At 47.0% G+C, this 26,892-nt stretch overlaps 1 protein-coding gene, 1 long non-coding RNA gene and 1 pseudogene across 4 annotated transcripts in view; 2 read left to right on the forward strand and 1 right to left on the reverse strand.

Annotated features, from left to right (window-relative positions):
• CLN6 (CLN6 transmembrane ER protein) overlaps positions 1-26,892 on the forward strand; it is a 41,691-nt gene that overhangs the window by 3,083 nt on the left and 11,716 nt on the right. The window contains exon 1 of one of the 3 annotated variants that reach the window (XM_072962187.1): positions 24,755-24,936. The exons of 1 other annotated variant lie outside the window; for it this stretch is intronic. The gene's annotated coding sequence lies outside the window, so the exon portion shown is untranslated. Of the gene's footprint in view, positions 1-24,754; positions 24,937-25,615; positions 25,644-26,892 lie in introns of those variants that run through there. One more of the 3 variants, XM_072962189.1, reaches the window with a different exon arrangement.
• Positions 1,667-7,898, reverse strand: LOC140696733 (protein sprouty homolog 2-like; annotated as a pseudogene).
• Positions 21,966-23,617, forward strand: LOC140697062 (uncharacterized). Its single transcript, XR_012073879.1, has 2 exons — positions 21,966-22,127; positions 23,491-23,617. It is a non-coding gene; the product is annotated as an uncharacterized lncRNA (long non-coding RNA).

The following is a 26,892-nucleotide window of genomic DNA, read 5'->3' on the forward strand; positions in this document are numbered from 1 at the left end:
GAAAAACGGGAAGCATGTTTTCAGTAAAAAAGAATGAGGTACAGAAATGTTTTTGTGTTAAAGGGAAGAAAAAAAAAAAGGAGATGGTTTTGTCCTAGAGCTGGTTGTTTCTGAATGGAAAAAATAAGGAACAAAGCAACATGGATACAGAAATTTGCAGGAGGTTTCTGGGGGAAAAAAAACACAGGGAAAAGAATTTTGTACATGGTCAGGATTTCCTAAGAAAATCTAAGACTGGATTAAATGTAATTAGGTAAGTGGGTTTGGTTAAGAGTAGACAGATGCAAGACAGCATTTGGTTTTTCCCTCTCTGTTAGGAAGACAAAATTTTCTTAGACCATTGAGTACTTTTGATAACAGATTATGTGAATTTCTTTGTCTTGAGGAGATCTGTTCCCTATCTGCCCTTGAAATCTTCTATTGTCACCCTGGTTAAGTGAATAAGTATTGTTTTGCAATGACCTATGATCTTATCTAACAAAGTGTTTTAAAACTCTTTGACAAACTTCCCAGATAATTAAATTTTAATTAAAGTTCTTTCGACCTTCAGCTAACTTTAAAATGCCTCAAAGGGCCCCTGGAGCATCCCAGAGACAGAGCCTAGATGTGTTGGGTTCATTTGCATTGTTAAATTATGTGGGAAGCATTGTTGAATGAGTGATGATAAGACATCTTCGATTATATTGTATGGGTGAATGTTGTTAATATAGAAATCCTAGAAATTATATGGAATTCCTAAAAATCTGGTATGTCCTGATAAAATGTTGTCGGCCATAATTCTAGTTATTGTCTTAAAATGTGTGTCACATCATTGATCAAGTTTCTTTGTCAATTGCATTGCAATCCGGTTTTTAAACATGCCTTTAGTCTTTGTCTCTCATAGACAGTTAAGATTTTACTCTGATGCCTTTGCAAAATGCCTCCTTTTCAAAAGGTTAATGGAAAGGACTTTTTGACAAGTACAGGTTTCTGATTTTCAAATCATACCACTGAGCTGGGTAAGAAATTAAAAGAAGTCTAATGGAATCTCTAATTTCATAAAACTGTTAACAAAAGGTTTAGTTACATGGGATGGAGTATACTAATGAATATAGTACGAATTCTTGGTTTTGTCTGAAATATTACTGGCTTTTAATCTTTATTTTCCAAATATAAAGGAACCTTCCCCTTTAGATAATTATGGCTTACAGCAATTTGGTAAATTACACCTTTATAAACAGAATTGAAACCCTTATCATTTCTTTCTATCTGAGACCTCTGAATTTGGAAACTCTTAGGTTCCTAGCAGCCTCTCCAAGTGAATAATGAAGGCTACTTTGCGGCAGTTGCAGGAACCTCAAGAGATTCTGAAACTCAAGACAAGAAAAATCCACCTAGATCAGGTGGTGTGGCTTTCCTGGCCTTGGGAGGCCTTTTTAACAGTTCTGTTTGAAATCCCTTATGAAAAGTTCCAGCAAGGCCAAACTTAAAAGAGCCTCTTAAAATAAATACTCTTTTTACAGCATGGTAGATCTTCAAACAGATACTATTTGCACTAGAAAAACTAGAAACTAAGGGTTGACTTTTACTGCGACTGTGTGGTGTGCGTGGGGCCCAAAAGGAAGTTAGGGTCTTGCTGTCAAGGTTTCTGTGGGGCAAGATACAGTCTGCAGATGTGCTGACTGGGTCACACTCTTCGGAATGTGCAACGTATCGGTGTGATGTTTTGTGACTGTGCCATGTAGCGTGGCACAACTTGGTTTTCGCGGTTGCAGGTGGTGGTACATATACAGAGATACAGCACATTGTCTCTGGAAAACACGGTGGCAACTTTGCAGCACATTGTGTTCGAGTTTTTACAGTGTCACCCAGGTCTGTTCCCTGGGTTGTAGCACCCCTGGCACGATTTGAGGCAACCTTTGCTGACAGGTGACAGCGTGGACAGGGCAGGAAGAGGGGCGGGCTGTCCGGTGAGACTGGCTGCGGGAGCGTGAGTTGTCAGTGTGGTGGTCCTCGTCGTCATTAGAACAAGAGATGAGACCTTTCACACACACACGTACGTCCCCTAGTCAGTCACGTTCCGGGCCAAGTGAAGGCCCTACTTGTCGCAGATCCAGTCTGATGGCAGTGGCCTCGGGTGGGTGCACTGCTCACACTTGCCACAGTCCTCACACCTGCAGGCGTGCAGCCCTGCGTCTTCTTTGCTCAAGGGCTTAAGCTCTCCTGGCTTCAGCTCTGATTCGTGCTGCACCCGGATTATCCAGTCAGTAACGGTCCCAAGGAGAAGTAAGGGATTGCTGTTCGGAGGGACTGCTGCTAGTGCTTGTCCCCATTCTGCTCCAATACCCCGGGTTGGCCGTGCTGATCGGCCTGGGCCTGCGAGTCCTGGAGCCAGGGTGCTGGCCGTGCTCAGGCAGACCGTGGAATCTCTTGTTTCCCCGAGCAGAGGGCGAGGAGTGGCCTGATCCCTGGTCTGGGGACCACTCTAGGGCCTTCTGTGTACTCACTGGAGTTTCAGGTGGCTCTGAGCTGATCCAGAGACAGCACGTGTACCTGCTGGGTGAGGATGGCTCTGGGGTCGGGCTCCCCACACACTGCCCGCCACCGTCATGACTGCCTGCAGCAAGGACCTCCACCCGCGCCACTCTGAGCTCTGGCCTCCATCAGGTCTTGGAAACGGTCACTCCCATGATCGTGGCTTTGCAATGAACCATCCCTGTTGTAGCCTCTTCTTTCTGTGACATGCAATCAGTCCAGCCCCTATGCAAACCTCTTCCCGCTCTGTCTACACTCTGCTTCAGTCTGTCTTCCAAGCAATTAGCAGGACAGGATGAGAAAGGAGAGGAAAATCTGGAGCAAGTCCCCAGCGGATGAACACTCGGGTTCGGGGCTGAAGGCCACGTCCCTTCTAGAAACACACGCAGAGTATTTCCTCTTTTTTTTTTATCTCAATGAACTGGAGGCGGAAATGCCAATGTCAAACCTCTTTTCCTGACAGATGAGCAAACGAGAAAAGAAAACAAGCTTACAGAGACCCTGTGACCAGATGGCCAAGTCACGCGGCCACCTCGGAGTGGAGGGGGTGCCGGGGGGCTGGCCTGGCCAGTCAGGGCCAGGGGTGTGGGTGAGGCCTGGGTGCCGCACCCTCCGCCAGTCCCCTCCCCTCCGCACACAGCTCTCGGCGGTGCAGGCTAGGCATAAGATCGGTTTGTTCAGACTCCACACCGTATGCTAGAAGGCTTTAATCAGACAGGAAATGGGCTCTTGTGGTTGACTCCTGACTACAGCAGGCCACATGGCTCATCCCCCATATATTGGGAACAAATGAATCACTCCTTCCAACATTGGCCAAGTTCCACCTGATGTATGGGCCAGACCCTTACTGAGCAGTGCCGACGTCTCCTAATACTGAAGAGCAGTGACTGATTTGCCACTGATTGGACTCGCCAGTTATAATTTACTGGCAAGCCCTGAATGGAGCTCTCTGGGTCTGCAGGACTAAGCTTTGGTCCTGGCTGCCGCCAGGATGGATGGATACGTGCATGGTTTTCCTGGGCACAAGGTCACTGATATGTGACGTTACCAAAAGCAATGGTCACTAGCCTGCCTCATGTCCATACTAGGTGGAGGAGATCTGTCCTTAAGTGGTATGATTATCTACTCAACTTCTTTGTCCCAAATATAGGATTGGAGAACGTGGCCTTGCACACACAGGCCTTAGCTGACTTCGCACAGAAAGCCCTGAATGACAGCCAACACAGATATACACTGTTGAACACGGAGGTGTCCCTAATGCGGAAGGTAGTTTTACAGAACCTGATGGTGGTAGACATAGCAGCTGCTTCTCAGGGAGAAATCTGTGTGGTTATTCACACCAAATTCCCTCATCTCCCTATTCATTGGCCTGTCTTGCGGCGAGCAGAACGAGTGTGGACTCGGTAACGCCTCTACCGCCCACGGTCAGGATTCCGAGCTGGGTGGGGGGCTGAGGAGGAGCAGAAGGCTCTCAGGCATGGACAGCCTCCGCCACTAAAGCCATGGTCCAGCCAATGCGAGCCCCTGCTGAAATTTACCATCTTAACCACTTCGGGTGCACTTTTCAGGGCCCTGAAGTAATTCACACGGCTGTGCTTCCATGACCACCATCCATCTCAGAGCTCTTGAAACTGACAGTCCCCACTGAACACTAACTCCCGGTCCTCCTCCCTCAGGCTTGGTCCCCACCATCCTACTTTCTGTGTCTATGGATCTGACTACTCTAGGGGCCTCATATGAGTGAAATCAGACACCGCTTGTTCTTTTGTGTCTGGCATATGTCACTGATCCTAATGTCCGCAAGTTTCACCCCCGCTGGAGCCTGTGTCAGTTTCCTTCCTTTTTAGGCTGAAACAGATGGGCCGTGTTTTGCTTCTCCGTTAATCTGCCAATGGGCACATGTGGCATCTACATTAATTTCTCATGTTTTATAATGTCTATGGAACTTCAGAAAATCCTATGAATCAAAAGCCATTTACCATTAACTTTTTTCTTAAACTTTTAATTCGAAAATCATTAAAGCTAAGAAAAAGGGAAGAATACATATGATCTTCCCTTGTGTTCAGGAATTAACACTTTATCCCCTGTGTGTGCTGTATGTGTGCACATGCCTGTGTGCATACATGTGCTGTGTGTGTGCATGGGTGTGCGGGTGCATGTGTGCATTGGCATGCAAACATATTAATGGCCATCATTTAAAAGTCCACAAATGACAAATGCTGGAGAGGGTATGGAGAAAAAGGAACCCTCCTGCACTGCTGGTGGGAATGCAGTTTGGTGTAGCTACTGTGGAAAACAGTATGGAGACTTCTCAAAAGACTGAAAATAGACTTAACCTACGATCCAGTAATCCCACTCCTGGGCATATATCCAGAGGGAACCCTAATTCAAAAAGACACCTGCACCCCAATGTTCATAGCAGCACTATTTACAATAGCCAAGACATGGAAACAACCTAAATGCCCATAGACAGATGACTGGATAAAAAAGTTGTGTATGTTTATACAATGGAATATTATTCAGCCATAAAAAGACAACATAATGCTATTTGCAGCAACATGGATGTCCTTGGAGAATGTCATTCTAAGTGAAGTAAGCCAGAAAGAGGAAGAAAAATACCATATGATATCACTCGTATGTGGAATCTAAAAAAAAAAGACGAATGAATTTATATATAAAACAGAAACAAACTCAGACATAGAATGCAGATTTGTGGTTGCCAGGGGTGAGTGGGGTGGGAAGGGATAAACTGGGAGTTCGAGATTTGTAGATACCGACTGGTATATATAATAGATAAACAGGTTTATACTGCATAGCACAAGGAAATATATTCAGTATCTTGTATCTCACAGTGAAAAAGAATATGAAAATGAATATATGTCTATTCATGTATGACTGAAGCATTGTGCTGGCCACCAGAAACTGACACAACATTGTAAACTGACTATACCTCAATTTAAAAAAAAATTAGAATGTTAATGTGCATACATGTGAAATGCATGTATATACGTGCATTCACATTGCTAGTATGTGTATATTTGTGCCTTGCATGTGCACATTAGTGTGTGCCTGTGCACATGTGTGTGCACACCTGTATGTGTTTGCCAAAATCACATGCAAGTTGATTGCAGGCTGAATTGGACATCAGATACGTCAGAACACACCTGCTCGAACGGTCCTGCATAGTCATGTAAAGGTCACAGATGTCGGGCATTTAAATGGGTAGAGCAGGATGTCTTAACCCAGAGTCTGTCTTCTGGTTGCTGTAACTGTTCCATAATGTCCTTCACACCTGCTTTAAGCCCCATTGAGGGTCCAGCTTAGGTCCCGTTACATTCAGTCGTCTGCCCTGAGTCCCCTTCAAGCTACAACATTGGGGTTGGAGACCCGGCCAGGGCTGGGGGCGCCTCTCCTGTTGGTCTGGCCTCCAAGCCCTGAACTTGGTTCCTGTGTTTAGGTCTTTTAGTGCAGCCCAACTCAGATGGGGCCAGTCCCTCTTTATTTGGAGGGTCCTGACACCCAGGCAAGGGGGCTCATTCTCCCCAAACTCAACATCGGGAGAGGAGTTGAAAGCCCCCATGGGGTCTCCTTTATGTGAGACCCTGTGCTTTTGAAAGAGCAGGCACCATCCTTACAGGGGTTGGGGGGGACCACAGTGGGCAGGAGGGTCACTTTGTGGAGATGGGTGGGTGACCAAGGAGCCCAGCTGGTGGGTTCTCCACTTGGACAGCTTCTGTGCCCCAACCTCTCCCCCCGTGTTCTTTCCTCAAAGACAGCACAGTGCATATTCTGGATGTCAGCCCCAGTGCACGAAGTCACCTGGTTGGGTGCTGTAGGAGCCCTCAGCCCTCCCGCGCAGGCTGGTGTCAAGCCGCTCCTGAGTGTGGCGCTGTCGGCTGCCCCAATCCAGCTCCACCCAGAATCGCCCATGGGGTAGACTGACCGGCTCTCACCACGGGGACCCTGCGGGACTGTCCTGCCCAGGCTCCAGTGCAGCCACCTCCTGCCGGGAGCCCAGGGAGTCAGGCCACCTCTTGTGTGTCCTGGCTTACCCGTCGTCCTGACCACGTGGTCAGAGAAATTGGTAAAGTTTTTGTTTTGCACATTGAAATGTTTAATGACAGAAAGACTTTGTTTCGTTTCCTGATGTGGGAAAGTGTGAAGCCCAGAGATGAATTATTCTCCAAGCAGTGTACATCCTAGCTTCCACGTGTGGGTGAGCCCCTGTCCAAAGATGAGGGACCCACGAGTAATCTGTGCCCCCCTGGGAGAGCAGCCCTAAGGTAGTGTAAACCTGACTAAGTTCTGTCTACATGGTGGATTTAATCCTCCCCACGTTCTGCGCAGCACATTCATACCTGACCGTGTACTGTCTGTTTTGGGGTATTTAGACCTGACCATGTGCTGTTGCAACATGTGATCTGACCATGTTCTATTTATAGTGAGAAATTTAGGCCTTACCATCTTTTTCACACCAGGTCCATTCAGACCTGACCGTGTGCTGTCTACACTGAGCGCGTTTAGACCTAACCACGGCCTTGGGCCTGGGAACCTCTGTGCCTGCGTCTGGATGTCAGAGCTTAGACACCTGGGTCTGGAGCTGGGGTGAGCTTGTCTGGGTAACGGGGCTCTACTCTGAATGTGGTTCGCGGCCCTCCCAGGGGGTCCGTGTCAGGGGTCAGTGCTGTGACCGAGGCCTTAGTCCTTACCCTTGCTGGGTTCACCTCCCCTGGGGCTTGTGGAGACGCCTCAGGTGCTGCCTGGTAATTATTCCAATTCACCAGGCACGGCGAGTGGCGAGGCAGGTTTCCCAGTGAATTGATTGCTGGGAATGCGGATCTGGGCGTAAGGCTGGGGGTCAGCGTGAGGTTGCCTCTGTGTTGTCCTTCTGGCCGACCACCCTCCTTGGCCGGAGGACCTGCCCCCCGTCTCAGCCCTGCTGTCCCGTGGCTTTACCCATCACCTCAGAGGGCGAGGAAAGGGTCTAGCCTGCCAGAACCAAGGTAAGGTGTTCACCTTTAGCACAGAAACCTTAGAAACAATGAAAATCATGCAGCACCTGATTGCAAACAGGAGGGGCTTGTGTGGGGAGAGGACCTCACACTTCTTTCTACAGCCCCATGGGGGCCCCAGGGACCTGGCTTGTTCCCACATTGAGGGCCCACCCAGCACAGTGATGGTGTCCTGACAAGGGGACGTGTGACCCCAGGTGCAGGGTCTGGGGACTGTCTGGTCTCACCCCAACTGTATGGGTCATGCTCATGTGCAGGGGGAGACCCCATACATGCTCTTACCTGCAGTGTCTCGTCCCCTTCGAGATGTCCAGTCTCTGAAGGAGATCGTTGCCCTAAACTGTGGTCCCTTTTCTCTCTTAATCTTGTCATTTTCATATGAGAACAGGCACCTTTGAACAAGTATTGCTCTGTGTTCTGCTGAGGGGCAAATAACCCTTGGCATCATGCTAATACCGTGTCACATCATATATCATATCTACTCCATGGGGGCCACTGCTGTCTGAGTCCCCTGAACAGAGCTCAGGTAGCACAGACTAGCCCCCTCGGAACAGTCCCCCATGTGCCACGTGAGGACGCGATGATGGCCCCCCGAGTTGGGGGATGGTGCTTGGGCCTCGCACATTTGTGATAAAGGGGAGTCGAATTGGAATCTCAATTAATCAGACATTATTCAAAATTTTTATTTTATTTCTTGTGAAAGAAAAAAACAGCCACACGATATTTACCATCGTCACCATTTTACTGGCATGTTTCCGAGGCATCGGGTGTGTTTCCCTTGCCATGGAGCTATCACCACCGTCCCTATAAATTTTCATCTTGTAAACCCAAAATTCTGCAACCATGAATGTCTTCACTCGGCACCCACTCTCCCAGTTCCAGGAGAGATGTCCACATTGGTCTCTGAGTTGTGGACTCTGGGTCGCCCACTTGAGGGGTTATCTGCTTCACCACCGTCCGCGCCGGTGCCCCTGGGATGCTGGTGTCTGCGTGAGGTTCCTGTGGTGCCCTGCTCCCACCTGCTCTTCCTGCCGGCTGGGGAGGAGGCCGCTTGCTGGGTGGTCTCTGCTCCTGCAGCAGGAACGACCCTGCAAGGCAGACCTGCAGAGGGTGGGGCCTGCACAGGACACAGCGTCAGGGCAATGGCCAGCACTCAGGCTGCCACATCACCAACATCGTCTTCCCAGGACCATGCCCAGGATGGGGTGGAGGGTGGCCTGGACCCCAGAAGCCCTGTTCCGGCCCTGGAGGTTGGAGAGTGCGTCTGTGATGGGCTCCAGGTTCCCCCAGAGTCTCAGCCCTCTCCTGTCTTTGAAGGCATGCAGACGACTTCTCTGATCATTATCCACAACATAGGCCTGGGCCTATCAATGTCAGGGTTCCTTAATTTAGTCCTAAAGATGGAACAGCTCATGAGTGTCAGACATTTTCAGATGAAACTAATATTCGATTATTATCTCCATGCTGCTCAGTTGTTGATGTCGGTTAGTCATGATTCTTCTGGTTTGATACCTGGTGTGGGGATTATAGAGAAATCAAAATGTAAATGCTTATAATCTGTGTATTGGTAGCCTTAGTATCATGAATGGCAGGTGGTGGCTACATTGAAGGGCGGGTCATTGATTTCATGTATGAAGATTCATAATGATGATAGGACACAAGGTTAGAATGATGGCTGGTAAATGGTCCCGGTTGTATGTGTATGAGTCAGTTTAGTTGTCAGTATTAGTGAAATACTACAGAGGACTAGAGAATGTATCCAAAAAAATAGGCATATAAGTGTGTGATCATGAAAATGTAAAAGATCTTCCATAACAGGTGATGTATCTTGGGAGCATAGTTGACAGTGATCTTCAGCATTTTTGCCTATGATTTAACTTTGAAAAACTTACATTACTTTTTACTATTATCTCATTTATTGAGACAGACGTATCGGTTATGTTGCTGACTTGACACTGGTTGAAAAGGATTTGATTCCATAGGTAGGTTCTTCAAATGTAGGATACAGCAGAGGGCATCCGTGTAACCGTTGTAGGTTTATAGTAGTTAGTTTGTCTACTGAGACTTCTTTTTCTTCATGCTTTTTCTTTTTTTAAAATTTTATTTTATTGAGTTACAGTCAGTTTTCAATGTTGTGTCGATTTCCAGTGTAGAGCACAATTTTCCGGTTACACATGAACATGTGTATATTTATTGTCACATTCTTTTTCGCTGTGAGCTACCACAAGATCTTGTATGTATTTCTCTTTGCTATACAGTATAATCTTGTTTAGCTATTCTATGTACACCTGTCAGTATCTACAAGTTTTGAAATCCCGGTCTGTCCCTTCCCACCCACCTCCTCGCTGGCAACCACAAGTTTTGTATTCTGTTATTCTATGTCCATTAGACTGTTTCTGTTTTGTATTTATTTTCATTTGTCTTTTTCTTTTCTTTCTTTCCTTTTTTTTTTTTGATACAAATGCTTCTCAGATTTCAAAGACTGTTAGCATTACTGCTGTTAATGAGGTGAACGAGCCTACAGATGAACTATTTCATGTTGTGTATGCATCAGAGTAGTTGGAATAACACCAGGACATCCCTGAAAGGCCAAGCAATTGATGCGGGAAGAAAATCATATTTACTACCACAAATAGAATTGGGAAGTGACTTTTTGCTTGTGTGCAACCTGAGAATAGTGGAGATCAGTGTACCAAGCCTCCTGCAGGAGCAAAGGCTGCTCCAGTGACATCACCTCAGGGACTTGTGCTATTACATAGTATGTATCATGAGCATGATTTCCAGGGATGACTTAGCTAAGACGACTCCTGTCAAACCACCTACTCTTAAAAGAAAAATAAAGCCCAAGGCTCATAATATAGTGGGAGACCACTTAATACTGCGTCCGTGCAGATATTTAACCCCATTGTAAACATATGATGGACCCACAGGATAAATCCTGTGAAGCCAGTGGGTGTCACGACTCATCCTATTCCCATATATCTGAAGGGCTCTCTGTACTAAATAATATGTAACAATATGTGAGATTATTCCAAACTCTGGTAGGGTAAGAATATACACTTCAGGGTAGCCAAAGAATCAAAATAGTTGTTGGAATAGAAATGGGTCTTCTGCTGCTGCAAAGTCAAAGAAAATAGTGTTTAGATTTTGATCTATTAACAGTGTGATAATTCTGCCAGCTGGGACTGAGACTGATAATTACAGTAATACATTGTTAATAATAATAATGTATTTTTATTAATATATTATGAATAACAAATAATAATGTTTAGTATTGGGATATGGCTGGTGGTTTTTATATTAAAGATGGCAGTAATAAAATGAATAGCACCAAGAATTGAGGAGAAACCTGCTAAACGTAAGGAGACAGCGTTTAGGTCAACAGAGGTTCCTGCGTGGGCCAGATACCGGTTAGAGGTGGATGTACAATTCAACCAGTACCAGACCCAGCTTCTACTACTGATGATGTGAGTAGGAGCAAGAAGGATGGGGGAAGTAGTCAGAAGTTCATATTATTTCCTCAGGGAAATGCTGTATTAGGTGCCCCAATGATGAGTGAGGAAAGTCAGAGTCAGTTTCCGTGTCCTCCAAACATAATGGGTACAAGTGTTAAGAAAATTATTACAAGTGCATGGGCTGTTATGACTGCATTACTGAGTTGGTCATTTCCAGGTGACACTCTGGATTGACCTAGCTCAGCACGGATTAATGGACTGAAGGTGGTGCCCACTATTCTGGCTTAAGCACAAACTAGTAAATATACAGTGCATGACGGGGACCTTGTACTGTACACTGGAAATTGACACATTGTAACTGACTATACTTCAATAAAAAATAAATTAAAAATCAAAAAAATAAATACACAGTGCCAGTATATTTGTGATTTGTTGAAAATAATCCGCAGGTTATGAACATAGGTAAAATGGCCAAGCAAGCATGAGACTCAATCTAAAGACAGACTTTATGCCCTCTTTTTGCCAAGCCCTGTAGTGAATCAACAAACTGAATTACAAATTCAAGGAAGTAGCTTCAGTTCCACCAGGGATTCTCCTGCTCTTTTTTTTTTTAACTTGATGGCAGGAGAAATAAATTGCAACCGGTTGACTAGCCCACCAATCTAGTAAGGATTTAGCTTAATTATGTTTGATTTACATTCAGCTGATGTAGGATAGATACTCGCAATCCTTATTTTCAGGAAGTTAGTACATTACACGTCCTTATGCCTTTGAAAGCTCTTGGTTTATGCTAAGCTAAATGCCTAGTTCAGCACTGATCGACTGAGTGTTATGAGTAGTAACAGTGTGGATATCAAGATTGGTAAGGCTAGTGGGGAGAGTATGTAGTTCAAGTGGTAGAGCACATGCTTAGCACGCACAAGGTCCTGGGTTCAATCCCCAGCACCTCCTCTAAAAATAATTAAGTAAAACTTAATTACCTCTCCCCCCCCAAAAAAGATTAGGAAGGTTGTTTGTTTTCTATATTTGAGATCTCATTTTATGTTTGTGTTGTTTATTGATGAAAACATAGTGATGTGGAGAATATTAAGCACATGTAGAGATCTACATTGAGTAGTGTTCTGAAGGCTCTTCGAGTTGCTAGAATAATGTAATGGCTTGCTGTTATCTCCTGGATAATCATTCATTCGGGTAAAAACTCTGATAGTGGTGGGAAACCTCCTAATGTAATATGATGGTGGGGATAAGGATTGTGAAGAGGTGTTTGATTTCATGTGTGTTAACGATAGTGTTGTGGTCCATGAGCTGGGCATAAACAGTAAGAAGATAGTGTTATGATGATGTAAATTAGCATGTTTAAGATTGTCAGGGTTGGATTATACATTCTAATAGCTGTTACTCATCCTATGTGGGCAACTGACGGGCAGCTCTAATTGTTTTAGTTCGGTATGGTTGAGTCTGCCTCAGCCTCCGATTATGCTATGATTCATAGCATGTTTAGGGTGACGGATGGTGAGGTTTGGTTAAAACTGACTGGGGTGCGTGATGTTGTCATGGTAATAGTATCAAGTCTGCTGTTCATAAAATACCTTGTGTAAGTTCAGGCACTCAGAAGTGAAATGGGGAGAGCCCTAATTTTGTGACAAGGGCTATTGTTACGATGCTGTGTTGTAGGAAGTATCAGTACTTTGTTCCTCCTTATGGTTGAACGATTCCATTGTGTGGGTCTGCCATGTTTTGTTTATTTATTTACCAGTTGATGGACATGTGGCTTGTTCTTACGTTTTTGGCTGTTAGGAGTAATGCTGCCAAGAACATTCATGTACTAGTTTTTGTGTCGATGTGTATTTTGTTTTTTCTTGGTTATATACCTATACATCTAGGTCATGTGGTAACTCTACGTTTAACAGTTTGAGGAGCTGCCAGACTGTCTTCCAAAGGGGATACACCGTTTTACAGTCCCACTAGCGATGTGTTCAGGATTCCAGTTGCTCCGCATCCTCCCCAATATTGGTTACTGTCTTTTTGATCCCTTGCTTATGCCCGTGATCCCATCTTGATTTCTTTAAACACTTCCTACTAGTTATGTTAATCTTTCCAGTGCCATCTACTGAGGAAGCGTAAGATCATGCTGACAGTAGTAAGTTAGGTGTAAAGAAATTTTGCCCATAATCACAGAAGAGGTATTGAAAAGTGAATTTGGAAAAGGCGATAAATTGATAGTTGACATGCCAAGCATCTAAATTTTGGGTACAGGGAAAAAGAGGTTTACACAACCTTTGGAAGGGTTGGGGGAGCAAAGGTAAGGGAGCCTTCAAGTGCAACTTCAGTCTGTAGCACCCATGTGGGTGGTTCTGAGACTTGCCCTGAGGCCACTCTAATCTCAAGAGCCTCTGGGAAGCGGCCACCCACCCTCAGGCTATAGGTCATTGCAGAAGCACATCCAGAAGCTACTGTGAACTCATGTCTGCTCCTGAGTCAGCCTGCAACACCTCCGGAGAATAGCACCCCGTCCCTTTCACCTGCCTTCCAAATCTCTCCCAAGGTCCTCTCATTTGCAGCCCCTACTGAAACCCCATGGGGCAGAGGATTCTGGGAAATGTAGTTTCTGCTTCTCAGCGATGCAAAGGAGGCCAGAGAAGGGGGGGAGGGCAGTGACAATGCACAGTCCCTTAAAGACTTGAGCTAAGGTGGAGTTCTGAGGCAGATCCCCCACGCTGCTACTGGCCCAAGGGTGTGCTTTCCAGGAGCAACTGAAATGGGCATTTGCCCTCAAAGCCACCCAGCCTTTCCTTTGCTTTCCAATCAAGGCTTCCCTCCTCCAACCTCAGGTCCATGATTTATTTGTTTCTTTAATTTTAGTGGTGAGGAACCTTGGTGATTTCCCCTACTACCCACATACCCACCAATGCATTAAAAATTTTGTTTTTGCAAGATCCAGTTGTTTTATAGAGAGGTACCATCTAGACCATCACACTGCCAAGAACAGAACATCCAGGCCACTTCTTAAAAGAATGATTGCAACTCACTGAAATGATTTTAATGCCACTATTCGCAACAGAAAAAAACTAAGAAATAAGTGATTCTAACTTGGGGCTGTATCACAGAGGCCTGTGAGGATCTGATGAAAGCTAGCGATTCCAGCAAAAATATATATCACATGTTGCATGCAATTTCAGGTGGTCCAGAGTTCCCTGATGTGCATCTGTGGACCCTGTCCATAAGAGTAAGAACATGACAAAAGAGAAATAAGGTCACATACAAAATGTCAGTCCAGCTTTTATAAAGAGGCCAAAGCCATTGGTATTTTTGTCCCAGTGCTTTTCTAAACATGAATAAAACGCTTGTAATTAAATGTTCACTGTTCACATTTCAAGCGTATTAGTTTTAAATTATATTAAAGACATAGTACATTTTTTTGTGTTGCATAAAAACACTGGCAGTGGAATAGGGCCCCTTGTGTAATTAACATCTGTCATGCCCCCATGTCTGCTTCATAAAGACTGAGCATGGCTTTACGAACACGTTACTTCTTTTTATTTTTAATACACTTTTTATTCAGCATGACTGTTTTTGCCTCTTCTTTTATTTAATTGAAGTATAATCAGTTTACAGTGTTGTGTCAGTTTCTGGTATAGAGCATAGTGACTGCCGCATGTATACGTACATACATTCCTTTTCATATTCTTTTCCATTATAGGTTACTGTAAGATACTGAGTATAGTTCCCTGTGCTGTACAGTAGGACCTTGCTGCTTGTCTATTTTATATATAGTAGTTTAGTATCTGCAAATCTCAAACTCCCAGTTTATCCCTTCCCACCCCCTCCCCCACTGGTAACCTTAAGTTTGTTTCCCATGTCTGTGAGTCTGTTTCTGTTTTGTAAATAAGTTCATTTGTGTCTTCTTTTTTAGATTCCACATGTAACTGATACCATATGGTATTTTTCTTTCTCTTTCTGGCTTACTTCACTTTACTAACATGTTATTATAAGGGTTTCTGTTTGTAATAACTTTACTTGTAGGACATTTTCATCACTTAATTTACGTCAAGGTCTTAATCAGGAACAAACTCCCAACTCAAAACAGTGTTCTTACAGGGAAAACACAATTTTAAGCAACAGTCAATTTTTTCAGGAATGCCCTGGGTGGGGGGAACTGGATTGTCTTTTTCATGCATGTTAGCCTCGCCCCCGCCCCTCCCCACCTTACATGTTCCCCAGGGAAGGAACAGCAGAGCACAAAGACCTGGGAGTCCATTCTGGCTTCTGCTGGGTATAGCTTCGGCATCACATCTCCAAGTTTCCATTTAATCATCTGTCAAGGAGTAATGACAACACCCACGGAGTGGGTGGGCAAGGACAGTAAGGTTTCAAGAAATATTAGTTCCACTTGCAGCATCCTGGCGCTGCTCAACACATGCTTACTGACTGATTGTGTAACTGAGAACTGACTCCGGTTCGTTGTCCAGTGAGGAAAAGGGATCCTGCTTTGTCCGCTGGGTCTACTTAGAATTATGACTTGCCCATTGTTCGATGGAGGATCTTGTAGCGAAACCAATGAATAGTTAATTTAAAGTCAGGCAACTGTGGCTTTTTGCTTTGGGTGGAAATTTAATTCCCTGCTAATTCATACATTATGTATAGACTGCCTTTCCTGCTTCTGCACTTGGCACTCAGGCCAGGGCCCAGCACAGGAAGAGAATGGAAGGGTAGGGGAGGATGAGACACAGGATGAGGGCGAATGACCCAGTTTACGGCTTCCCTCTCACATCGCAGGGATGAGGAACCTCCAGGCAGTTAAACGTGCATCTCAATTCATCATCAGTGTGACACTGCCATGGTTACCTCTGCTATGGTCCAGAAGTGATCTTTTTTTTTTGACTCCTACTGCAAGGCAGAGCATCTGAAGTTTTTAAGGTTAAAACAAGTTTCAACTGTATAGCATAGGGAACTATATTCAATACCTTGTAGTAACTTATGATGGAAAAGAATATGAAAACAAATACATGTATGTATATGTATGACTGAACTATTATGCCATACACCAGAAATTGACACACTGTAACTGACTATACTTCAATTCAAACAAAAGAAAAAAGATTAACGCTCACTTGAAACGCTATAGCAGCTTTGGGAGACAGTTTGCAGTTTCTAAAAAGTTAAATGTATACTTACCCTGTGCCCCAGCAACCCCATTCCTAGGTGTTTACATAAGAGAAATGAGGCATCCGTCCACACAAGGACTTGTACGTGAATGTTCCTAGCAGCTTTATCATAGCAGCCCCACACTGGAAACAACTCAAGGGTCCTTCAAATGGATTAACAACCCTGTGGTACATCCAGACAATAGAATTCTACTTGGCAATAAAAAGAACAGAGCTCCTGATACGTGTAGCAATATGGGTGAATCTCAAATACATCATACTAAGTGGAAAAATCCAGATAGAAAAAGCTAGGTGATTCCATTTATATGAAATTTAAGAAAAGACAAAACTATAATGACATAAAGAAAATCCGTGGTTGCAGAGCTTGGCGATGGTGAAAGGGAGTGATGGTAAAGGGGCAGGAGGACATTTTCTGAGGTGATGGAGTTATTCTGTATCATGCCTGATGGAGGTCACATGAGAATATACATTTGTCAAAATTCATGGAGTTGTACTGTTGTCGAAACACGCCTCTGTACCCAGCTTACCAAATGGAGACTCGAGGACAGAGTTTTGGGTGAAGTAGAAAGGCAGCTTTATCTCTTTGCCAGGCAGTGGAGGTTACAGTGGGCTAATGCCTCTAAGACTGTGAGCCGCTGGGGAGAGAAGGCAGGGGGTTTTATAGTCAAAGTTCAAAAGTTCAAGAGGCAGAGCTAGTTTCCACAGAGATTGCGTACAAAGTTGTTCTTGTCTTTGCAGATGCAATGGTCCCCTTTCTTCTGCCGGGTATGGCATTCACCTCCTGCTTTGGGACTCTTAATGTTCTTGTTCCTAGAACAAAGGAGGCATAAGAAGGGGCTCTGTGGAGAAGAGCTCTAGAGAAAAACTTCTGCAGCTTGAATTCAGGTTGATAAATGCTTTTAGCCTTTTAAGCAGGCTGAGGCCTGGGACCTCCTGCTGCAGGCTGAGGCCTAGAGCTCGAACAACAGGATACAAGGAAACCACAAAGGGTCAAGAACAACTGCAGACATGCGCATTTGGGGCAAGTTATATACAAGATGCACAAAACACCCAACTGCTGTTTCTGAGGTGTTGAGGTCAAGAGGAGTGCACTGGGGGCAAAATCAGGGCACTGAGCATGATCCCCTCATGCAGCACCATGGGGGGGTTACACAGACCACCCCAGCCTCCTTCCTCCCCAGCCTAACCCTGGTCAACAAGAGCATGAGAAAAACTCTATTTAAACTATGATACAGTTAGGCAGTTACAAACACCATTGCCGATATCAGATGGTCACCAATGATGATGGGGTCCTGATCAGTTACAGTAATTTAAAGAATATTATTGTATGTATATTATACCTCAATATGTCTAACTTTTAAAAAACTGTGACCTGAGGCTATCACATTTATCTCTCAGTTAAAGCTGAGAGTAGCAAAGTTTACTTAAATGTGATCTTACCCTCATCTTGCAGGCAGGTCAGTGGACCTCATTCTGAGCTGGTGATGGGAAAGGCTGATGTAGGCTTCTAAAGCCAGAACTTATGTGGTGTTTCCTGCTTCAGGACTCCACGGGTTCAAAGCCCAGAAAGGAATTCAGGATCTCTCTGACGATGTGGAGCAGGATACTGACTACCTGGTGGGGTTTGAGGGGACCCCGGAAGTTCTCCTTCGGATGACCCCTCGTTGGTGCTGAATTTCTGGTCTTAGTGTTCCCTCTGGACTGAGCTTTGCCTTCCCAGAGCTTCCCTCCCAGGGACACACATCTTCTGCCACCAGGACAATGACCATGAGTTGAAGGTATCAGTTCGGCCACCTTCTTTGCACTTCCCAACAACCCTGGAAGGGGTCTGTTTTGATCGTCCCCTCTACAGGTAAAGAAACGGAGAGTCAGAGAGCTAGAGTGGCTTTTCCTGGATCACACGGCCCTAAATCAGCCTCAGTGGGGCCAGATCCTATCTAAGGCCTCTCTCTTCGAAGCCCTCTCTTTCTGCAGCGTGGCTGTCCACTCGAGTGAACGGCTTTTCTACTTTTTCAAGATAAGGCCTAGGAAGATGCCTCCAGGAAAAGCCTAGGTTTTCTCACACTAACATCTCTGGGTCTCTTGAACAGATGGTTAAATTTCAAAGTCCAATAGCAGTATTCAAGCTTGACAGCTTAAACAGCTTTTAAAATCAGATATTGCTCACTGATCATCACGGCCATGGAGAAACTGCCTTCAAGCCTGCGTATGGCCAGTCTGGCCAGGCAGTTGGTGTGGTGGCTTCTGAGGAGGGCAGGCCCCAGAGGCAGGTGCCCAGTTCACTGACAACTACACCACGGACAGGCTGTGTGGTCTTGGACAGGTGACTCAGCCTTTCTGTGCCTGAGTTTCCGCATCTGTAAGCAAGGCAAAAGTTATTCCTACCCCTTAGGGCTACTGTGAGAATTAAATGAGGTCAGATACATAAAGCTCTGAGACCAGGGCCTAGCACATAGAAATTGTGCAATAAATGTTAGTTGCTAAGAGTGAAAGAAAAGAAAAGGACCCTGAATTCCTTTCTGGGCTTTGAACCCTTGGACTTCTGAAGCAGGAAACACCACATAAGATCTAGGTTTAGAAGCTCACATCAGCTTTTTCCACCAGGGGCTTTTGAAGGAAGAATTTTGAGGCCCACGAACCTGCCTTTAAAAAAAAAGGGGGGGTCTAAGTGGAGGAGGGTATAGCTCAGTGGTAGAGCGCATGCTTAGCATGCACAAGGTCCTGGGTTCAATCCCCAGTACCTCCATTAAAAAAAAATTTTTAAATAAATGAACCTAAGCACCTCTGCCCTACCCCCCCCCCAATGAGTCTAAGATTAAACTTCAGTAAACTTCACCAATTTTCACTTAAGAGCTAGGGATGTGGCATCAGGGCAGTGGCAGGCCCCCGGCCCCTCTTAGCAGGTGGTGGGAGGGGAAGGGGCTAGCTGAGAATGTTTCAACTCTGGGCTCCAATCCGGAAGGCTGACTTCCACACAAGGTTCAAATTTACAACACATGTAACAAAGCGATCGCTTCCATTAAGGGATGGGGGAAAAGCACAGAGTCTCCTATCTGTTGTTGAGGAATGCAAGCCCACGGTAGTGATCCGTCCCCTCTTCCCTGGCCTGTCTGGTCAGGGAGGGAGCCGTCATGATTGGGCAGGACGTGGCCTCACTGATGGGCCCAGGGTGAGCACCTGCCTTAAGCTGGCCCAACCAGAATCCCTCCATGAGAACTTAGGACTGGGCCCAGGCTCATTCTGCTCATCTCCTGCATGGAAGCGAGGTAAACCTGGAAGCCACCAGCTGAGGCCATTTGCTGCCAACGCCCCCCAAGGACACAGGGCAAGCCAGTTTCAGAGAGAGAGAATGGAACAGAAGAAGAGTTGGAAGGGGGTGGCTTTCTGGGTTCTCTGAGTCCAGGCCCTGGTTCTCATCTGTTCCCCATGGCCCAGCTGTATCCTTGTACTTAGATTTCGTAAGATGCCCCCGTATCCTTATAACATAAAATCGCCTTTTGCCGTTAATCTGGCCCCAGTTGTTTCTAGCAGTCACAACCACGACAATCTTAATGAAAACAATTTAAGGCAATTACCTCCTTCTGTCTGTTTTTCCATGGTGTGGTCACCCTCCACAACTTCAGCCTGGAGGAGGGTGTCCTACAGGCGACATCGGCTGGCAGGGAAGGCCAGTCTCTTTCTCCTTCTGTGTCCCTCCCTCTTCCCCCAGGCCTGTCCTCTCTTCCCTGGGGTCTGTCCTTCTACAGCCTTCAAACCATGTGTAAGCCCTGTTTCCCACACGCAGAGGTCCCTAGATCAGGCCTTTCCTGGAGGCCTTTCTTCCTTCCCCTTCCCATTTCCTCTCTGTCCGCCATCCTGAGTTCAGAGGAATGTGTGTCATGCCTCCCAGGGGGTGGCTACAGTCTAACAGGGGACTTCAAAGCCTTGAAGATGACGGGTATTAGCTGAATCTATTGATGTAACCATTTCATAATATATGTAAATCAAACCACCATGCTGTGCGCCTTAAACCTGTGCAGTGATGTATGTCAGTTAATTCTCAGTAAAACTCTGGTGAGTCATGGGGAAAGCCTTCTAGGGGCAGACTAGTGTGGGAAGATGTTTTGGGAAAAGAAAACTTTTCTAAAGTTCTTCCATAAACTGGATGGAAAGGTAAGGATCTGCCTCACTGGATCAGGGATGAGGAGACTGAATTCTAGTCCTGGTTTTGCTTCTAACTCACCGTGTGACTTCAGGATTCAGTGTCCTCAGCAGCAGAATGACAGAACTGAATGAGAGCAAAGGCTTCCGGGAGCCTCGTGAGGGTGCCGTGGTCCTCGCCTTGGAAACAGTAGAGGGAGAAAGAGACGGCACCTGGGTCCCAGTTCTCTCCACTCAGAGTGGCCCCACGTCTACCTGATTTGCACACTGAGCGGCCTTCTCAGATGTGGTCTTAGCCCAGGTTCGCAAAGAAGCAGGTCTGAGGCAGAACTGTACGTGCTCACATTTTACGAGGGAGTGCCATGCGGGGAAACTCTGGTGCGGGGAAAAGCCAGCTGAGAGACGGAAGGAGGGGAGGGCACGGAATGCTTTGCTGAGCTGGCTGCCATAAGCTTCCCTGATGCTCCTTTTTTTTTTTTTGGTGGCAGAAAGGTGATTTTATTTTTATTTTTTTTATTGAGTTATAGTCAGTTTACAATGTTGTGTCAATTTCTGGTAGACAGCACAATGCTTCAGTCATACATGAATGTACATATATTCATTTTCATATTCTTTTTCACCGTGAGCTACTGCAAGATCTTGAATATAGTTCCCTGTGCTATACAGTGTAAACTTGTTTATTCTGTATGTACCTGTCAGTATCTGCAAATCTCTTAACTCCCAGTCTGTCACATCTCACCCCTGATGCTCTGTCTTGTGGGACCTGCTTTAAAGAGACTGTATGAAGCTTAGGACAGTCCACTCAGAAGGAGGAAGAGACATGAATTTATCTGCCAACCCGTGTCTCTTATTGGTCAGTGGTTCATCCCATGGAGGGTCTGACACCCCTCCACTGCTGAGGCCAGAAGTTGGAGGTGGGGGTGCTGCTGGCTTGTGCCAGAATGAAACAGGTGACAAGATCTGGGAGACAGGTGTAGCCAAGAGGATGTGATGTGGTGCATTAAAAAGGATCTCACACAGCTCTAGTGGAAAAAGAGTGAGAACATCTTAAAATAAAAGTTGAAGCCGCGGGGCTGTTTCATCCCCAAAAGACCTTCCCAGCTGCAGTTTCTCGATGCTCTCACTGAAATCACAGCTCAGATTGCTGAGAATATTTGCCCTTCTGGTGTGCAGGAATCATATCCCTAGATTGTTGCAACCAAGATCCCTGGAAATGGGTACTCCTCAGTGCCCAAGAGTTGATGCCAATTTTGGTCTGTCCCCCTCTGCTGCCCACCACCACCCCCAATTTCCATGCAATTTGAGAGCTAATGCAGATGGTGTTTTTTAAGTGTCCTGATGGGATAGGAAAGAGGGGGACTGATAATCCTGCCAGGCTGGGCGAGTTTTCATCTTGTTCGCTCAGAAAAGTCCTGGCCTCCCTGCCAGCCTGGACTCCCCCTCCATTCAAGGGGTAGCTGTTGGCTCCAGACGGGAGGCAGATTTGTTGGTATTTAAGGGATTGGAGGATTAAATGGGCCAGAGAGGCCCCTACCACACAGCCTCATCCTCTAATGGTGGGGAGCCCTCCCCTGGGTATTATTAAGTCAATGGTTACATCACAGGCACTTCCGGCCTCTTCCTCTGAAGCCCAGCAGGCTCGCCAAGCCAGCAGAGAATGAGAGATTAGGGTCAGAGAGGGAAGCCTCAATCCTTTGTCTCTGATGTATGCACAGACCAATCTGTAGATGGAAGCTCAGACTCACCCAAAAAAACCTGGGACCCTTTCTGAGCGTTGTCATTGGCTGACACTGGGTACACTGCTTCGGCTCTGGACACTGGCTTTCTCTGCTCATGACATGGTGAGGAGCACATGAGAAAGCAAGCTATAAAGCAAACGTGCCCTTTAGTGGGGCAACGGTGGGCGCTGGGGTTGGCCTGTGGGCTGCTGGACCAAGTGTCACAGCTAGTGAGCAGTGGCACCAGGACTTAAACCCAGGCAGTCTGCCTTGCAGATAGGTGTTGGGCTGAGCCCTTTGTTCTTTCTCAGGGACGCTGTCCCCCCAGGCAGCCTCTAAGGTTCTGACTGTCATCTGTATTCCTGGTGACTCACACGTCTGTCTGCCCAACTCCCAGGTCCGGCCTAAGTTTCAGATCCTTGGGTCCAACAGCCTTCCTGACCCACCTCAAGCTTAACATGTCCAAGGATGGATTCCCGTTTAGCCCAAACCTGCTCCAACTCACTTCCCAAGGGGCACCTCCACCATCCACCCAGCTGCAGAAGCTGGCCACCGCCTGAACTCTTCTCACCCCTGACACCCGAGTCACAGCCACCATACCTCGCACACAACTCTTGATGTCAACTCTCTCCTTCCCACTGTCACTGTTACCAGTCCAGGACCCTCACTAGAACTGTGCGCCGTCTGCTCCACATCTCGCCCCACACTGTGGAGGGAAGGGTCTAAAATGCAAATATGATGGTGCCACTGCCCTGCCCAAAGCCCTCCCGGTGTCCTCAGGATAAAGGCTCTCCTCTTTTGCACGGGTCCCTTCCCCTGGTCAACTCCTCTTGCCCTTCCTCCCTGCCCTCTACTGCCCTCACTGAACTTCTGTCCTTTCCTCCAAACACCAGGGTCTCTCCGGATGCTGGGCCCCCTGGCTGGCTGTTCCCTCTGCCTGGAACATTCTTCCCCACCCACCCCCACTCCCCTGTGTGCTCGGCTGACTCCTGCTCAGACGTCATTGTCATTTCAGAAGTCCAAAACCACAGCTCAGATGTCCACCTGAAACTGAGTGCCCCTAAACTGAGTTCATGATTAATCTCTCTATCCAAAACGCAATTCTCTTTCTTGTCCTGTCTGACCTCAATCCTGGGCTAGCTGAAAACACTAATCAGCCAGAGTCAGGTGACTAAAACTGCTGTTGTTGATAATAACATCGTGTGGACGAAAAATGCAGCTGCCATTGCAGTAAACAAAGGATGTTGCAACCGTAAAGCCGTCAGCCAGTGCAGCCACCCCTAAAGGTGCACCCTGAGGGGAACTAATGATGGGAAAAGATAGGATACTGGCCCTGGATAGTTAAGGTGCACATCAAAGGAATGATTTCAGTAAGCCCAGACTCTTGTATGTTCCTGTTCATAGGAAAGTATGAAAATTATTAACTTGAAATGTGTTTATTTGATTAGCAATAACCTTCTGATGTTTGACTACATTTTTTTTCCAGCAAAAACTCATATATCCTGGCTCCTCCCTTACCTCTTTGGAACAGTCCCTCAGAGCGATCTGAGAGGCTGCCATCCCAGGCTGCAGTTCTCAGTAAGGTCCCCAAATAAAACATAATTCTCAGCTTTTAGGCTGTGCTTTTTTTTTGTCAACAATTGTTAATGTACTAAAATTGCTATTATAGATAACATCATTAATGTACAAACTCAGGTTATTTCTCCAGGGCAAGATGAGCTAACAGACCCCCAAGCTATGGACCACCTGGCCAGAGATTTGTAAGCCAGAGATACCTCGATTCTTGAAGCTACAATTAACAAATGTCACAAGACAATGATTAATCACAGCCTCTTCTTCCCTTTAAAAAAAAACGAACTCAAAGACTGAGTTGGAGTAGATTGAGGCTTGTCTCCCACTCCCTTGCTTGGCACGGGCAATAAACAGTGCTTTCCTTCAACACAACCTGGTGTCAAGATTGACTTTGCTGGACATCCAGAGCAGACCCAGTTCTGTTTGGTAACAGAAGCCTTGTCTGAACCCACTCCCTTCAAGTCTGCCGGCTCGATACTTTCCCCAGCACACCACTTACCAGTGCCCCCTGCCCTCCAAGTGTAAGCCCTACTAGAGCAGATTTCCACCTTTCTGGCACGAACAGTGCCCTGCTCCCAGAAGAGCTAACACGTTTGAATAATGGGAGATAAGGGAAGTAACTTTTCCAAAGCCACAGAGTCCAAGAGTGACAAAGCGAGAATTGAGATCTGCATCTCTCCCACCATAACTTGGAAAGAATTCTTCGGAAAGAGTTCCTGTGCATCCCACCCACCTGCCCCACAGCTTATTTAATTCCTAGCGTCAAGAGCCACAGAACTGACATTTTAAGGACCGACACCGCCCAACTGAGGAAGAAAAATGGGTCACACAGTGGGAAAGGACATGAACCCCTCCCCCAAGCTTTCCCATCCCCAAGGACAAGGGAAATCTCGCCCCGCCTCCTCCCCAGGAGAGTATTTGCGTCAGGTTAGTCTTTTCGGACGTCCCTAGCGCAGCCTAAACCACGATCAGGTCTCAAGCAGCTTAGGCAAAGTTTCCTGCCCCTGGTCACGGAGACGACCCTAGCAGATCCCAGCCCCAAAAGGTCACACGCCGTGGGTGCAGGGCTCTGTACCCGATCCCGGCAGGGAACGCCGCGGTCCTCCGGCCCCGCCTTCCCCGGCAGCGGAGCTCGGCCCGCCTCCCTCGCGCCGTTGGCTCCTCTCCTGGCCCCGCCCCCGCGCTCGGTGTTTGCAGTCTGGGCGGGCTGGCCCGTGGAGCCGGTCTCCAGCTTGGACCGGCAGGGCCGAGACGCCGGCCCGGGGGCGGCAACCGTGGAGGCAGCGGCGCGGAGGCGGCAGCACCCGGGAGCGGCGGGCGCCCCGGGCGTGCAGCCGGGCGCCTCCTTCCTGCAGGCCAGGTGGGTGCACGCCGGCGGGCGGAGCGGAACGGCGGCCCCACCACGTGACAGGGCGGGCGGGAGCCCGGGGCCGCGGAGCTGCGGAGCCGGGGGTGGGTTTTCCGCCAGATACCCCTGCAGCTGAGCCCCGCCTGTGTGCCCCTTTCTCTTCCTGGGGGATCCCCGGCCCAGGGAAGCTCAGCGGCTCCCGCGGCCCGGTCGGCTCTGGGACAGACGCTCAGCTGGGGGAACTTATCCACGGGTTCTAGAAACTCTGCTTGGGGGCAGCAGGCCCAGAGGACACCCCCGCTCACTGGGGCCCCCATCGCGCCTGCAGGCCCTTTGCGCCACCTCCAAGTTCGTGGTCCGTCCAACCATGAATAGGATTTGGCTTCTGGTTTTGCTCCTTGCGCGGAGGAACCCAAGAATGTAAATGGAAGAGATAGCAAAGCGTGGAAGCTCCCCTCCAGAGAAAGAATGAGGAAGGGCTTTTCCCACACGGTAGCTGTTCCCTTCTCTCAGCAAGGGGAGGAAGTCACTAGTTTATGTAGTTGAGACCAGGCGCATGGAGCAGAGGAAGAGGTACAGAAAGCCACCTTTTAACCTTTCCCTTCACTCTGCCTTCATTCCATTTTACAGATCAAAAACAGAGCCCCAGTGGGGCTGAAAGGTCATCTTGGAGGGCTTCCTGGAGAAAGTGGCAATTGAGCTGCATCTCAAACTACCCAGTAGGTGACAGAGAAGAAAGGCTGTTTCAGCCAGGGGAAAGGCAAGGAGTGCAGTGGTCTTGGAGCTTTCTGTGTGTACAGTGGCAGGAGGATACAGGCTGACTGTGAAGGACCTTTAATGGCAGCAGGGCTGGGACCAGAGTGCAAAATTAAAGAGACGCTCCCTCTCAGGACACTTGTGCTCGAAAACCTTCCATGACTCCCCTGTGCCTACTTAAATGTTGGGCCCTATGTGCCTCGCTTGTCTCAGCCTAATTCCTGCCCTAAATGGCAGGTTAAGGATGCAGCTTTTTTGCACAGGGGAGCCATGGAAGGTTTTTGAGCACTAGTGTGCTCAGTTTTAGGAAGTTTGTGGTACGATTTGGATAAGAGGGGAAATCTGAGAGATTTGCCTGAGAGTAGCTCTTTCTCCTGCTACTGAGGGACACATCTCCGTTCTGGATCCCTTACAAGTGGGGAGTCTGAACTATAGTAGACCAGTTAGAGTAGTCTGTGAGTATCAGACATGGTCACTACTTTATCTCTTGTGTGAGCTTTCCATGTGCATCATCTTACTCAGTCTTTTTGTGTTTTCAACCTGTGAACTCTTAAGGCCTAGAGAGGTTACATCATTTACTGGCAAGAACCAAGGCCCAAGGCCAAAGCTTCTGGGTTTTTTTAAGTAATTTTTTTTAACTTTAGTTTTATTGGATTTTTTGTTGTTGTTATCTGAGGGAGGTAATTTGGTTTATTGCCTTTTTTTTTTTTTTCCTTTAAATGGAGGTACTGGAGATAGAACCCAGGACCTCATGCATGCTAAGCAGGCACTCTTATCAGTTGAGCTATAACCTCCCCACTGGTTTCTGCTCTTACTACTCCACTTTGGTTGCCGAGGAGTGATGTCTCTTTTCACTCCTGAGTGAGGTCCCCACCAGCCAGGGTGCTCGTGGGGATGGCGTGAGGGGCTGGCTCTCTTCCGGGGTGTCTCTGCCTGCTTCATTGGATGCCTCTAGGCCTGTTCTCTGTATCATTGCTGCTCAAGACAGCAGGCACAGTCATCCCGACCAATTCCTAGGATGCTCGGATTTCCTCTGCAGCCTCCATGCTTTGCTTACATACCTCTAATGACATGATATTTACTACCCTTCAATGTAGCCTATTCCAGCTTCCACCTGCTTTGTTGAGTTATTTTTTTTAATTGTAATCAAAGTAGTATGTGCCCATGATTAAATAAAATTGCACAGACAGGCTTAGAATAAAAAGCAATGGT

Source organism: Vicugna pacos, chromosome 6 (genome assembly GCF_048564905.1).
Source record: "Vicugna pacos chromosome 6, VicPac4, whole genome shotgun sequence".
NCBI classification, from domain to species: Eukaryota; Metazoa; Chordata; class Mammalia; order Artiodactyla; family Camelidae; genus Vicugna; species Vicugna pacos.